At 40.9% G+C, this 11,640-nt stretch overlaps 1 non-coding gene across 1 annotated transcript; it reads left to right on the top strand.

Annotated features, from left to right (window-relative positions):
- The first annotated feature begins 10,504 nt into the window (after positions 1-10,504).
- On the top strand, positions 10,505-10,602 carry Trnai-uau (transfer RNA isoleucine (anticodon UAU)). Its single transcript has 2 exons — positions 10,505-10,542; positions 10,567-10,602. It is a non-coding gene; the product is annotated as a tRNA-Ile (tRNA).
- The last annotated feature ends 1,038 nt before the right edge of the window (positions 10,603-11,640 follow it).

Below are 11,640 nucleotides of genomic sequence, written 5' to 3'. Positions count from 1 at the left end.
GTGGGAGGAATTAAAAGAAAAAATAGCAGACGCAGAAATAATAAATTGTTTCCTTGAAACCGCATCACGCAACGTTCGTCCATCAGTCAACTGGCGAGGTCAAACCTTGAACAAAAAAAAAGGGAAGCCTTCAAAATGAAAAAGGGTTTACACTTTATTGCAGCGGAAAATTCATACCATGACGTCGCTACCTCGCTTGTCTTTCTTTTCCAGCGAAGGTTTTTATTTTGTGCTGGAGGTTAGAAGTGGTATAAAGCGGGTCATACTTTTTTTTCATTTGCTTCAATGCAAAACTCATCCACAAGAACGGAACGGACTGGGCGGTTTTGTGCGAGCAGAATCCTTATTTAGCATGAAAGCACTGAAAGAGCGATTGTTTTGGGTGTTGCTAGTGTACACAAACAAAGCAAGTAAAAGGGGAAAAGGAATTAAAACCTTACACTCACTTTTCTCCCGATGCTGAATGGTTGGATTAGATATCATATTTATTTTAATGAGTTTAGCAAAGCGTTTCGTTATTTTTTTCTTCGCTTTCTCCTGCGGTTTGGGGTTTGTGCTTTTTGTTTTTGTTTCAGTGAGAGATTGCACCAAAAGGTTGAAACGAAATATACAAGATGAGTTACGAGCCGCTGATGTTTGAATTACCTGTTTATATTGTGCTATTCTGGACGAGGTTAATAGAATAAAGGATTTATCTTGTATGTTATAGTTTTGGAAGCTAAGATCATTTGAAACAGCGCTCCAAGAACAATTTTCTATTTAAAATTTTACTTGAATTTAAATATTATTATAGGTTTTGGGCAGCTCGGCTAATTATATACTTTACAGGCTTTCTTAAGTTATATAGTTTTTCTATATCGCTATCTAGAAATATATGTAAATTGCAGACAAAACACCTGATAGAGAAAAAGTATACTTAGACAGAGAAAAGCAAATAAAAATAATCAATGCAATTTTAGCCCTAAAATTGTGAACAGAACAAAGAAAGGATAAAAAAGAAAGAATGGAACATAAAAAGAACGCTTTTCACGCTCATAAAAGGTGCGGTAAGGCACCGGGTGAAAGAGGGGACTGTACCATCGATACGGTGCGCTGTAAAAATTAACAAAATGTGATATTTATTCATTAACTTCCCACGTTCGGTGTCATCGGTGAGGTTTCCGTAATATTCTTTTTAAGGGTTTATTGTGTTTTTTTTTCTTTAAACTTTTTTTACCTCAATTTTTTCTGTTCAGCCGGCCTACGAGTTTTTAGAGCGCTTTTTTTCATACAACTAAAACCGCTACGGTTTCCACCTCACGCCAGCACGGTTAATTTCGGCCCATCTGCTTCGCCACCCGAAATGGTGATTTCACCTCTCAACCGAATTCTGCTCCAGCGGAAATTAATGTCCTCTTAAACTGTTCAAACTAGAGCAATCCTGCGAGCGGAAGAGGAAAAGAAGAGCTCGCTTTGTTTAACGTTTGGTTGTGGACAGATTTTTCCTTTTTTAATACGAATCCTGTCCTCTTTTTAAAAAAGAACATCTTTGCCGTATCAAACACGTACAACGGTGGGGCGGAGAGGGGAAAAAATAACATTATCCCATCTTTTGATACACAGCCCCGCGACGACACGCACGGCCGATAAGAGCACGAACGGGAAAAGGATATTTTTTAATGAATAAGATCAGAAATTTTTAATTGAACTCCTGAGATTGGGCCGGGTTTGCCCTGCTTTTTTTTTGCTTCGCGGCTCTCTCCGTCCCTTTATTAACTGGCGCTTGGTGACACACGTAAGACGATCGAAGAGGGTAGGTAAGGTGGGCGAATCTTAATTTTTCTTTTCATGCTCACTTAAGCCCGGATTAATCCATTGCCCGCTGTAGGCTCGTGCCATGGTAGGAGGTTTGGTTTGTTCTTGACGATTTTTTTTCATTATTTAGAGCCATTTTTCTGGCCTCTTTTCGTTTCAAGCGTGGTAGTCATTAGAGGCAAGATGGTCTTTGATATTTGGTCACGTTCTCAATCAAAAAATATACGACACAGTCACTAATCAGGCTTCTAGGTTCTAGGATTAGACAAACTAACGATGAAACAGATGCTTCTGTCCATAAAAAACTCGCTTAAAATCGTATATTAACCATTGAATCTTACTAAACTATATGTTTGTGTACGTTGTTCATGTACACAAAATAAGTTCTTTCTACGCATGAATTGTGTCATTGGATTACCTTACGCTGCCATTGATTGATTGCTGACGTGTTATCGTTGCGGCCTTTAATCGACTCGAGCTTCAATTCGCAATTCGAAGAATAATTGTAATCTCTTGCAGCCAGTGATAACTGCATTATCTGTCGCTTTTAAATTCCAGTCCTCCTGCCCCCCCCCTCCTCTCCCGTCCCTTTCAACGGTAGAGCTTGTGGCGGTAAAAATGTGGCGTAGCTCTCGAATAAGCGATAAGCGCGATCGTGGTCAGCGTTTTTTCACAGACACTTGTCGGCTGGTGGGGGACGCCGCTGGACACGCGCTGCCTGGGATACTTGACAGATTGTTTGCTAGCGTCACTCCGTACTGAACAGGTAGGATAGTAAGGCGTTGTCGATTTTTAAAATTAGACCATTGCTTAGAGCGGAACAGGGTGCGAAACGGGCTCAAGTACAGCGGGTGCGTACGGCAAAGGCAATCAGTGCGCGGCACGGAAAGAGAAGCAATCGCATGCTCATGATTTTCTTTGATTTATTAAAACAACAACACTTGATCCGATCTGTTTGCCGATCAATCGAGCTGCTGTGTAGTGCGGTGTTGCTTTATCAGAGCTCAAACTCTTTTTTCTTTCTTACGCTACGGGTTACTCTTATTGACACAGTTTGCAGCACTTTAGATGTAGGAATCGTACAAAACAAAACACTTGGTAGTAAAGAGGAAGAATCGGACCTGTTCTATCCAAAAATGAACCAAACTTTGTTGTATAATACGGCATAATCTATGACAAGTCAGTTGGGCTTCAATAATTTTTACCAGAAACAAATAAGAACGAAATATCACCTTGCTGCAAGTTTGAGTGCTGCACCTCAATGAGTAAAAAGATAAATTGGACAGCTAAACGACTTGTTGAGCCAAATCTACATTACAAAGCCGTGCATTAAGTTCGTTACATACTAAACAAAACGATGAGGTATTGTAACATTTTTGATGATTTTTTAAACGCTCCAAAACGTTTTGAAAATTGGCATAGGAAGCAGGAGTAAAAGCCGCATTTAAAAGGTATTAATTATTTTTCTCTACAAAAACACTCTCCCTTCCTTGGTGCCGCTTTTATACAGTCATGCAAATGTTAAGAGTCGATGTCGAATGGTAGCTCCAGCTTTATTATCCTCGTCTTATCACTGTTGAATGGAACTTTTCTCATAATTTTCCCAAACCCTGGCTGCGTTTCAGCCGTGCGTGCGCCCTTGTCACCAGGTTTTGCGCCAAAGTAGCTTATTGTGAATGCCAAGGTTTCGGTTCACTTCCACAGAGGCGCTACGATACCGTGGTGGAGGCGGCGCTCTTTCCCGGCCATCATCGGGGGCATTGCAAAATCATTTGAATTATTGATTCACGCAATTCATAAAGCCGACCGAGTATCATCGTTTCCTTGTGCTAGTCCAACGCGTTAGACGGTTGGCAGAACAATGGCCAGCGTGGTAAGGATGGTTACAAGGATCAGCAGGGTAATGAGGTTGGGTGCATTTGAGACGGTTCAGCGCGTGGTACAAAGAAATGGTTTCTTCTTAAGACGGGTTCCACCCGGCGTGGACGATGATGAATGCGAAGGGAACGCAAAGCCTAGGACGCAAAGTGGATGGTCCGCTTTGGTTTGATGGTTGTTAAAATTATGTAAACAATTTTAATCCTTCGCCCGCTCGGTGGATTGTGGACGCCGCGAGGACACTCGCTTGAGCTCCAGTCCAGGCTAGAGCAGTTGGATGCAGAACAAAGCACGCGCGGACAGGATCAGCGCTGCGAAGAGGTCGAGCAGGCCAAACCGGGAGGAAGTGTAGTTGCGTGAATAAAAAAGGCAATCATACTTGAGCGTACCAATGACAAGGGACTTTAGAGTCCATTAATAATCGACGCTGTGTGAGGCGCTTTGCAGAAGAGCGCGCACTTTCCGGCAGGATTAGAAACGGTGCGTCAACAATCGACCGAAAGTCCGATCTTTGACTGTTAGATTAATCAGTGAGTGAACTGTGTAAAATAAGTTATGATTTATCTTGGATGCGAGCATCGCTCCAATTTCGCATCTATTAATCAAATTTCCACAAGCAGAAGCGCATGATAAATGTCATTTACTTCCGAATAATCTTCACCCGTGTGCCGTCTTTTGCCTTAAAACAAACCGCTTGAAAACACTTTCCCGACCCACGGAGCTGCTCCCTCGCGTAAAGTTAATTATGCGTTTCAATCGAATTTCCACTCTTTGCCTACTTCAAAGGGAACAGCCAGCAGTACAGCCGATATTGCCGAAAAAAGGGGTTAACTCAATTTCATGGCAGCTAATGCGCTCGTCGATTGCCGGTAGGAAGTAGCTGCTTCTTTGCCGCTTTCCGGGGTTGTGAACGGGTAATTCGATCAGCGAAGATCAATACCGACGGTAGGGGAGCTGTTTACGACCATGCAGACAAAATGGGACAAACCAGATGACAAAAGCCGTCACATTTTATCCTGCTACACACACACACAGACAGTTTCAAGCAGCGAAAGCAAAGTTTGTGACTCCCAAGACGTCGTCGTTTTCCTTGATTAGGGCGCTTCAAGAAGCTTCAGATGCTTCTTAATCGCCTCAAATGGAACGCAAACCTCATCCCACCGTTCAGAGCAGTGGAGTGTTTTGCTGGTACGTTGCAAGCGGACTTATTGCAACTTTGCTTTAGATAAAACAATGGAGAGCCGATTCCTCTTTTTGTTGTGTCAATCCTTCAAAGGAAAGAATTGAAAGCATCTTAGCGTCATTAAAATGAAACTCCGTTCCGCGAGTTGATGATGGGGGAAAGGAAAACTCTTGACTGCACTTGCGGCGGTGCAATGTACATTTCCCATGGCTCGTTTGTTTTATTTTTTCTTGCGCCATTGAAGATGCAGTTTTATGTCTTGATTTTAAGGTCAGCAGTGTTTTTTTTTTTTCATTATGCTGGAAGTTCAGTCCGGAACAGTAGTTAGAGCGTTAATTCTTCTTTTGTTGAGTTTGTGTGTCAATTCCGTACAATTTTATAGTTTTTATGAGAAAAACGCGGATAGTAAACGGTGGAAAGAAACAATCTCAACAATGTCATTAATACGAACAATGAACGTCAGAATGGCATTTCTTTATACTTGCTAGGGGAAGTGGTATAAGCTTTCTTAACAATGAAGGATTTGTTTTATTTTATTTTATTTTATTTTATTTTATTTTATTTTATTTTATTTTATTGGTTTCATTATACTTCACTTTGCTTGTTGTTCCTGTTTTTTAGTTCAAATACATTATTTGAAATAAAATAAGAGTTAAGTTTTATTGCTTATGATGATGATTATGATGATTATAATTTATAATAAATCACATGTTGCCTTCTCTGCTTAAAATTCGGGTTTTTTTCTATGTGCTACGTTGAATTGTTATACTTTTTTTTACAGCCGTGACAATCATCATTTATTTATTTATTTATTTATTTATTTACAAACATATATGTCTTGCACTCTTAAGACTGTGACAAATGAAATCATATTGATTTTTTCAGTCTTTCGTTCCGCAAGTAGTCAGGATTTCAAAGTGATTTAAATTTCGCGATTATTTTACGATCCGAATGAAGCATCCATTTTAGCAGCGCTGTGGAAAACGACTTCAAAAGCGTCTTTATTCCTAACAAAAGAGGTAAGGGAAGAGATTTCAACTAACCTAAATACCCGCGGACGTCTCATTTCGCGCTCAGATAAATTAGGAAAGGGGCTGGAGGGACTTAGCTGGACATTTTTACTCAGTTCCTCAGTAACAGCTAGAGCACCACGTTCCGGATCACTTCTCATTCGATTATGGCGCGCTTAGCGATCTTCTTACAGGAACTGATTTTAATGAGGAAGATGCTACGGTATTTTTTTCTACCCATTTCGCTCCCTCACGGACAATGGTCTGATGTTGCTGGCCTGAGCAAATTACGTCCAATCGTCCGGCAGCCTTTAGCTCGTAGCTTAAGCGAAGACACAACCGCACCGGAAGCGCTAGCGCCACCGTGCAAGACACAACATCGGGAGCACCACCATGGGCAAAGGAAGCAATAATATCCTTTCGCGCTCAATTACAATCGCAAAAAGCGTGTAAGTCACAAAACGTTTTCTTTTCTCTCGACCCACTCCAACATCCCCTTCCCCCAACACTGCTGCAATTGGCCGTAACCCGTTGTGCAGTGCAGTGAGAAGGTAGCGGTGCGGGAAGAGTTGTCCATAAATTGACTCCTTCGCCAGCGTCTTCACCCGGGGCTCGGGAAGAAAAGAACGACCGGTCGCCGGTAGGGGTAAGTGCCAGTGCCACTGTTCGATGAATGAAGGAGATAAATAAAATGGGATTAATTTATAATTAAATGATGATAATTTCCGCGTGCTGCTCTCGGGCAAGGATTTCCCGCCCGGTTACGGGCGTGTCGGGTCATAGCGAACGGAGTACCCAGGAAGGGGTTTTTTGGTACCGAAATCCCACTCAACTCGGCAGCTAGGGGTAGGTGGACAACTTGGTGGAACACGACCACCAGGACCCGGCCAGCGGGAGAGGGCGTCTATTGTATTAGTAACGCAGATGATTTCGACAGGGGCGCTTCCCATGGTAAGCTTACGGGGTTATTAAGACGTAAGACGTTGGTTTTACGCGTTTCGGTAGAGCGGGTAAGACTGTGGTGGGTGAGCGATACCGGGACAAAATGGAGCCGATACCGATACAAGATTCGTGGAAAGTTTACTGAAACTAGTTTTAGTCGCGCAAAGCATATGCATCTGCGAAAAGTGATACTTTCCACTTATTTAATTCAGTTTTCATGCAGCAGTTTCTTTCAGTTTCGATGGAGAATGACAACGATTTTCATAACCTTACTTGGTTGGTTCGCATTGTAACGTTTTCAATGGTGCGGTATTTTGATGATGGAATTTCAATTTTCCTTGGAATACCGATCCGTTTACTTCCAGCTGCTATCGTCTTGACTTATGGGAAAGCTTTCTAATGAAATGGATGATGTGAAAGTAGAAGCACCAAAGCATTCCGGCGGTTCTCTGTGGAAGTAATAAATGCGATAGAAGTTAGATTAATGTAGAAGTAAGGTAAATGTATAACATTTCAATTTATTTCGTCTCGTTCTCTCCATATCTTTTGTAGCACACCAATATGAAACATTTCTATTGTAGAAAGGTTCCATTGAAATATAAACTTTTAAAACAGTATGTATTATTTTTATTTTGTACATATTTTCACGAAAAATATAAAACATTTGTTTAACTGTTTCTAACTCATTTCATCACAATACCATAGCAAAACTGCCTCGAAATACCTAACAGCAGCATTCAAGACTCGTCTCGTGTCGATTCATCTGCAAGCATTCCTATTTGCCGGTGGAATCGGTTCTGCTTTCCGTTCAATTAAATTTCGCTTAAAAACGCATTCCACCGCCTTATGCTAACCGAATCGAAAATGAGTAAATTTCTGTTCGAAGCTCCACCAGCACGAAAGGGAATGGTTAATTCAATGTTGCAGATACGATCCGTGTTGTGGCGGTGGTCCCGCGCACACTACAACCCCCTCTGCTACGTTATGTTTTCAATCATCAAACCCACCAGATCGACGCCCTATCTCGACGCTCGACCCGCAAATTGTACCACCGATAGCCAACCGCATGGCATTTTCGTACCTCGGTTTCGGGTACGGCGGTAAGGATCTCTCGGAACGCATTAGTGTGGTTATTTATGACGCCGCCGGCTTGATGGTGAACGCAACCATCGAACGCAATCGAACGAATCGAACGGCTTTTTCTCCACCACAGCAGACCGCTTCTGGCTGCTCGAGTGGAAATGTACGACCCCAAATGGAAACGCCATTTTGCCTGGGAGCAGTAAGTAGCAGGAAATAGAGAGAGAGAAAAAAAAGAGACACTGCCAAAAACCGATCTCATCTCGCGAATTGAGTCGTAAGCGGTCCCAACCATTCCTTCAACCAGTTAAACCATACTGGATCGAGCATAAATATGCTAATAATAGAAGTAGAACGTAGCCACACTCGATTGCACGATTGGGAAACGTGGATGCACGATGTTTTCCGCAATATGTTTTTTCCCCCAAATTCTCAACGCCCATTGATAACGATGCGCGTCGGCAGGAGAATTGCAGCTTTCGAGCAAATGTGCCAAATAAAAAGTAGACCCACTCACCACGCACAGCGGTGAAGATCCAGTGTAGCAGAGAACTCATAAAATAGAAAATTGTCCTTTCGGCTACGGTTGGCAGCGGGAATGGAACGGAACAGAAAGGGGCGGGTGTGATTTTCTCCCATTAACCGCAAACAAACACATGGGAACACTTCAAATCAACGGCTTCGGGGGAGTTTTCGCTCGCTTTCGCTTGCCCGCACATCGGGAAAATCGGCTCGCGTGTAGGTGTGGAAAAGCGTATAAAAGCGCCCATCTTTCCCGCTTGCTGTGGTGCAGGGGGGGTTTCGGTGTGTAACATCACTACCCTCCTCACACACCGACCGGAAGCTGGGAACTTCAGTAAGCAAACGTTTCATTCGATTCCGTTCGCTTGGTGCGGTGCGGTTTTCGCTAAGAAGCTCAGAGCGCAACGCAGGCAGAAGGGAGGAAAGAAGCAAGGACAAGAACCAGGGCGTACCCGCTGGAAGGGAAAAACAGACAACTACAAATTTGGACGATATGTTTACGAATTTACTTAACATTCAGGCATGGGCATGGGGTTTTGGGGTTGGGAATTTAGCAAAGGAACAGAATGGGAAAAACGGGGGAATATTTCTAACACTCGCTCTCGGGTGGAACAACTCGCTCCGGGACGCCGGGACGCACTAAGCTGAGGTACAATTCTTCCGGTTACGGTTCGTTGTCGTATGCGTTGATGTCGAATGTGATTTGATTGCGGTGTGATGAGCAGCAGGTTGTGTGGACAGAACGAGAAGAAGTGAACTAAGAGGCAAAAAACAAGAAATAAATTCAGTTTTAAGTGAGTCGGGTGGGGAGGGGAGGGGTTTGGAGGGCAGGTGAAAACAATTCCCAAGAATTTATCTCATGTGTAATGTTACGAGAATGAGAAAACTCGGTTACTGGTTTAAACCCTGCAGCAAGGGTTGGGGTAATGTAAGGAATGTAAATATAATGTAATGTAATAGTGAACGGAAATCGTAATGCATTGTGGTAGGTGGCCAGAAGAGCTATTTCCAACACTATGATTGAATCGGCAGTAGTATTTACAGGAAATTATTGGTTCTAGGTATCTTGTCAAACTACTTTTAGTTGAAATTTTACTTGTATTGTCACCAATATTAGCAGTATAAATGAAAGTATAGTGAACAAAGACTACATGGTGTTTGTTTGTGATATCTTTTCTAACTGTTTATTTATTCTCATTGTTTCCATTTCCATAACATTTTTAACGCTTACTTACGAGTTACCTTTGTAATAAAGGCATTCAAACAGCAAAAATAAACAGTTAACGCATTTTGTGTAAGAATTTCATATTTCTAGCATCTTTTAATGTTACGGACACCATTGATACTCTAAATCTAAAACTATAAACGTTTTAATCTAAAACTATAAATAAAACTATTCTGGAAAAAGTTTTACTATTATCTGAAAAAAAAATTGTTTACTTAGTGTTTCGTTCGAATCATACTTCTTATATAAAGTATTAACAAATTCATATGCGTCTGTTTGAGGCTTTATAATGGGTGTGTCTTTAACGTTGACCTTATTTTCCTCATTCGCTTATAATTATATACTATAATAATATGAAAAATAAATATAATAAATTTAATATTAAGTATGATAATATGAATATAATAATGATGAATACTTAATAAATTTAAGTTAAATTTAAGATAAATTTCAAAAGTTAGTAAAAAACTTAACCTCCTCTAGTTTCATTTGAATTATTTGTTATTAACAGTGTGAAACACAACAAAAATATGTATTTCTACATGAATGAAAAAAACACATATACTGATTAATTTTTTTTTAAATACATCAACAAATTGATTGCATAGTAGTCTACATTTTATCTAAACATTGGTATTGGTAGAAATTAGAAAATTAATGTAAAACAAATTTTACCACAACAACACAACAATTACCCGACACAGCCAACAACAATAGTATTTACACAACGTGAGATGAATCACCCGCCGAGAACACGACGATTATTCAACTCATTCATTATCACGTTACACGACCATTTTTTATTGCATCATTCTAACGTGCCCGCATAATCGCTAACCTACACGACACAATGCGGCCGATAGCGCACACGCTCCAGTGGCGCAATTGGTTAGCGCACGGTACTTATATGACAGTAATCGTTGCTTCGAGCGATGCCGTGGTTGTGAGTTCGAGCCTCACCTGGAGCAGCAACAGTGTTGTTGCTTTAACCGAAGCTTTTTTAGTAGACACACTCAGTACATTACCATAATACCCTTTTCTTGCGAAGAGATGTTTGATTTGGTGTTGATATTTTCATTATTTGAAAGAAGTAGTAGTAATAGTAATAATTGGTTAAGTTGCTGTTGTTGATATGTGTTGAGTTGAGTGTAATGAAAATTGTGTATGACAGCTCCTCGTTCGAATAATGTAAAGTAAGGGAATAACCAATAAATAATGAACAAAATTGTATTCATATCTCCCTATTATCAGTTGAATTATACTGTTTTGTATAAGCAAGAAATAGATACTAAATGTTGTATTAAGTGTTGTGGTTCAGTTTTATCATCATCAAGCCTGCGCTCTTTTATTATCGCAGTTCAATGCATTTTACTTTATTTTAATAAAGTACAAATTAATAGTACCAAGAACTAAACTATGTTTATCTACGCTCTGCTAGACACCCACCATATCTTAGAATTGTGAATGCTGAAATCAATCAACATTGTATCAGGTACAGAATCATCCGAAGAGGGCAAAAAAAGTACGGAAACCACATTCGGCAAACCGGAAACGATGAATGCCACAAAAGCGTGACTTGTGTCGTTTGTTTACGCGTTTCTTATCTCGACGAAATGATTTCGCTTAAGCTATGCTTTTCACTTTCCCGATGAGGAAAGCCCTTCTCCGCATCCTGTGCTTCGAAACAGGAAAAAAGATGGTCCAATGCGGACCAGGCGGCTACGAAATGACAAACAAAAAAAAAGTAATACGTAGGAAACCATAACGAAAGAAATGAAAGCGCCAGCGACATCGGAAAATCTTCCAATTATCTCACCGGTTGTCAGTCAACCTTTTTCAATCGTGCTTAGGGAGAGAGAGAGAGAAGGAGCAGTTGAGACGGAGAGCAAAAAAAATGAAGGACGATGAAATCGCACATTGACTGTTTGGGGGCAAATGAACTGATGTGGTGAGTGAAGAGGAAAAGTAAAGATATTTCCTTTATTCGTAAACGAATGTATAAAAAA

This window comes from Anopheles coluzzii, chromosome 2 (genome assembly GCF_943734685.1).
Source record: "Anopheles coluzzii chromosome 2, AcolN3, whole genome shotgun sequence".
Taxonomy (NCBI): domain Eukaryota; kingdom Metazoa; phylum Arthropoda; class Insecta; order Diptera; family Culicidae; genus Anopheles; species Anopheles coluzzii.
The sequence above is the reverse complement of the archived record's forward strand: the minus strand, read 5'-3'. Positions and strand labels throughout refer to the sequence as shown.